The sequence below is a fragment of the Taudactylus pleione genome, unplaced genomic scaffold (genome assembly GCF_031769625.1).
Source record: "Taudactylus pleione unplaced genomic scaffold, aTauple2 ptg000479l, whole genome shotgun sequence".
Lineage (NCBI taxonomy): Eukaryota > Metazoa > Chordata > Amphibia > Anura > Myobatrachidae > Taudactylus > Taudactylus pleione.
The window spans coordinates 8,120,935-8,125,629 of record NW_028284881.1 but is presented as its reverse complement, the minus strand read 5'-3'; positions in this window follow the sequence as shown (position 1 = coordinate 8,125,629).

The following is a 4,695-nucleotide window of genomic DNA, read 5'->3' as shown; positions in this document are numbered from 1 at the left end:
ATGATTGACATATAACTTAAAAGTAAGTACTGTAGTGGTACATTATTCTTGATGCACCATCTATTGTCCATGTCCTGTAGACATCAGGCTAGAATGAATAGTATAATCCAATATGCAAATAATTGTCAGTCCTGAAAGGCACTTGAATCCGGATGGCCTGGTCTGTGGGGTAAGAATAAGGGTGACCCTGGCTCTGCAGTAGCCAAGGCCTACACAATCTGCTTTACTGTTGCCCGGATATGTGCTAGAGGTGCCCTGGCAGGAGCGTACCTTGTCAGCCTGGAGCAAAAGCGAGCAGGGGCAACTCACCAACACCCGCACCCTTAAAAAATATTTTGTACACCAACCAGGGGAGAGAGAAGCTATACAACTAAATCGAAATCATGATGAATACCAACACACCAATTTACGCCCACCATCCACATTCTACCCGAGGCACATGAGAGGGGAATTTATTGGTACTTTCGAGAGACTAGTATTGGACGATCTGGAACATGGTTTTTCCATATAGAACAAGAAGAAACATATGAATATTACCAAACAAGAAAAGGAGGCCCTACGAGAACTTAAGGACAATAAAGAGATCATCATTAAGCCAGCAGACAAGGGGGGAGGTATCGTAATCCAGAATACAACTGATTACAATGAAGAAGTTGAAAGATTATTGGGAGACCAGTCTACCTATCGAGTACTTTCCTCAGACCCTACAACAAGCTACAATGCAAGGCTACTCACACTCTTGCAAGATGGCCATGAAAAAGGTATCATCACTAAGAATGAGAAGGATTTTATCTATAACACCCACCCGGTCATACCGGTGTTCTATGTATTACCGAAGATACACAAACACCCCACCAAACCACCAGGTAGGCCAATTGTATCCGGGATTAATTCTATCAGTTCCAACTTATCACATTACATTGACTCCTTTCTGCAGTCACTGGTCAAAGTACAACAATCACATTTGAAAGATACCACACATACTTTGAATGAACTCAAGAAAATCAGCTGGAACAAAGAAAGATGGCTGGTTACTTGTGACGTTACTGCATTATATACCTTTATTAACCACCATGATGGGTTGAAGAATTTGGAATACATCCTTAAGAAGGACAGTACTCTACAAACAGAACAAATCATTTTCATACTAGAGGGAATCAAGTTCATTTTAAATCATAACTATTCCTGGTTCGGGGGTCGTTTTGTGTTACAGCAACAAGGCACCACGATGGGTACCAAGTTTGCTCCCAGTTACGCTAACCTCTTTATGAGTGTTTGGGAGGAGGAGTCTGTTTGGAACAACGAAGCGACGGGAGCGAACTTGGTTCTATGGAGACGCTATATAGATGACATCATCTTCATTTGGGAAAGATCTGAAGATTCACTGATTGGTTTTTGAAACACCTCAACACCAATACGTACAACCTTGTTTTTACAGTGGATTACAGTAAAGAAAAAGTATACTTTTTGGATCTGGAAATATTTATTAAAGCTCAGAAGCTGGAGACCAAAACATATAGGAAGAAGGTTGATGTCAATAGTTTTATTCTGTCCAGCAGTGAACACTATCCACCATGGCTCACGAATATACCGAAAGGTCAATTCACCAGGCTGTGACGCAATTGCAGCAACACACAAGATTACATCTCTCAAGGGAACGAATTAAAGAAGCAATTTTTTCAGAAAAATTACAATAAGACTTTAGTGCAAGAAGCATTCCAGACAGTTTTGGATGGAGATAGAGAAAAACTCCTTAATTACAATATTGACAAGGTTGATCACAAAGACATGTTCAATTTATGGTTTATCACTGAATATAACTCTTCATCTAATTTGATTAAACATATTTTACGTAAGAATTGGAATATCCTTACAAAAGACAAAGCACTGCCACAGGTTTTACCAAAAAACCAAGAGTTATTTTCAAAAAAGCACCAGATTTCATGCAGAAACTGGTCCACAATCACCAACCACCATCAAGTTTTACTCAAACCTCAATTTCTATGGGGAAGAATAAAGGCTTTTTCCATTGTGGTAGGTGTCTGAACTGTAAAACATCTCATTACTAGAATATGAAACCTACTCTAACCTTCAAGTAAAACAGTACAGGTATCCCCAACAAGATTCAAGATATGATCTCTTGTGATACCAGGGGTGTGATATATCTTCTCACCTGTCCATGTGGCAAACAATATATTGGGAAGACCACGAGAAGCCTAAAACAAAGAATAGGGGAGCATAGAAGGAACATCTTGAAAGGATTTGAAGATCATAGCGTGTCATTGCATTTTAAAACCCAGCACCTTAGGGATGCCTCCAAGCTACAATTCATAGGTATCAAAACAGTAAAACCCAGCTGGAGAGGAGGAGATTACAACAAGAAATTAAGTAGAGAAGAGATCAAATGGATAATCGAACTTAAGACCATATCCCCCCTAGGACTTAATGTGGATCTAGAGATCCAGACCATTTTATGAATCTATATGCTGCTTACATTAGGCTACGTTCTTTTTAACTATACTTTTCCGCTACATAACATCACCACAGTTAGATCCCAATCTGACATCCTAATATAGCCAATACTTCCCACTGAGCATTAAACACATTGATAGAAGTCCATTATCTACAAGGGGACTATATAATGTAGTATGTATGTGATCTAATTACAGACATAGAGTACCCTTACACCTAACCATATAGACAGGCTCTACGGGGTCTGTATTAGATTTCTATATTTTTATACATATTGAGATCCTGGGTCTCCAGGCAGACATAGTACACCCTTGTGCAATATTATCATTAGGGTCATTGTTATCAGTAGGGAATGTTTGTGCAATACCCATTTTAATGATAGCATTGAACAACAGGGGATTCCTTGGGCTCCTGATGTCAACAAGGGTCCATTTCCCTCCCACTCTCTGATCTAGTTTTTCAAAATCACTGTTTTGTGTCGCTCCACTGTGGTTCACTGCATGTACTGCTCTCAAGTAATATGTTTTCCGTGCCTCCATGACAACCACTATCAGTTCCCTCCAATCAGGAGATCGAGGAGTGGCTTTCAGCTATACAAATACAGATACACTATGACTGACCAGTATCCTTGAAAAAGGCCGCCATTATCGGCCGAAACGCGTTGGAGACACGCACACTGACCACCAGGTGTACATCAACCCCTGTGGACTTCGGGATCAAGGAAAAACTTTGCGACGCACGTACACTGCCACGAGCTGCCGGAGTTAGCTGGTAAGGATCCCTGCCAGTGGCGCCTACCATCGCTCCAGCCAGTAAGCATATCCCCCTTCCATCTCTGGCGAATGGCGTCCACCTGCCCTGCTGTCATTGAGGCTCGCACCCTCGGTCACGGCGGTGTCAGGCGCGCCTGTTAGCCTGTACGTACACGGGGGACACAGCGAGTTAGGGCGCCCACCTCACCGTCAGCGGGCTTACCATCCCGGGTGCGGGTGTTGGTAAGTTGCCCCTGCTCACTTTTGCTCCAGGCTGACAAGGTACGCTCCTGCCAGGGCACCCTCTCATGTGCCTCGGGTAGAATGTGGATGGTGGGCGTAAATTGGTGTTGGTATTCATGATTTCGATTTAGTTGTATAGCTTCTCTCTCCCCTGGTTGGTGTACAAAATATTTTTTAAGGGTTGCGGGTGTTGGTGAGTTGCCCCTGCTCGCTTTTGCTCCAGGCTGACAAGGTACGCTCCTGCCAGGGCACCTCTAGCACATATCCGGGCAACAGTAAAGCAGATTGTGTGGGCCTTTGCTACTGCAGAGCCAGGGTCACCCTTATTCTTACCCCACAGACCAGGCCATCCGGATTCAAGTGCCTTTCAGGACTGACAATTATTTGCATATTGGATTATACTATTCATTCTAGCCTGATGTCTACAGGACATGGACAATAGATGGTGCATCAAGAATAATGTAACCACTACAGTACTTACTTTTAAGTTATATGGTCAATCATCTTTTAAACCACAAGACTCTGCTATTATTGACATTAACAATTATTTGCTAATCGATTGAAATACCTAAACACCCACTTTGTTGATACACAAACCACTGTATCATCCTCACTTGTCCACTTTCCTTCCCCTTCCTTATGTGTCACGTACAAGTGTCTGCTCATTGTATCCATATTCATTGATATATTGCATATAGAGTGTCATGCCACGATCAGTTCCACTTAGTTAGTGGATTACGCTAGATGTATTCAATTTAGGTGATTTTCATTTTATTATTTACCCATTGTTGATACTGCACATTTTATTCTGTTCATTTCATTTCATTTTATCTATTTTAATCAGTGTACATTTGGATTGCACTGTCTGAACTGTACTTAAAATGACACAAAATTTTATTTTCTTGACTGATCAGTTATTGTCATTTTATATATCCCATTCATCTTACTAATGGTTTTTCATTGATTGATGTGGGGAACCACGACATACATAGGTCTGTACTGTGTAGAGTGATATACAGTTGATTGATTGTGAGCACTCGTTGGTCTAAGCTTTATGCTTGCTTATTTATGTGGAAAAATAACTATGCCCATCAAATTTGGGGTAAATGAAAATGGATGCAAGCCTATTTTTAAGTCCCTGAAATGATTTTTTTAAAATTCTCCAAAAATGCACCTGCTGCAATGAAGAAAACACCTGCCACATATTTGGAAAACCCTCTGGAATCAA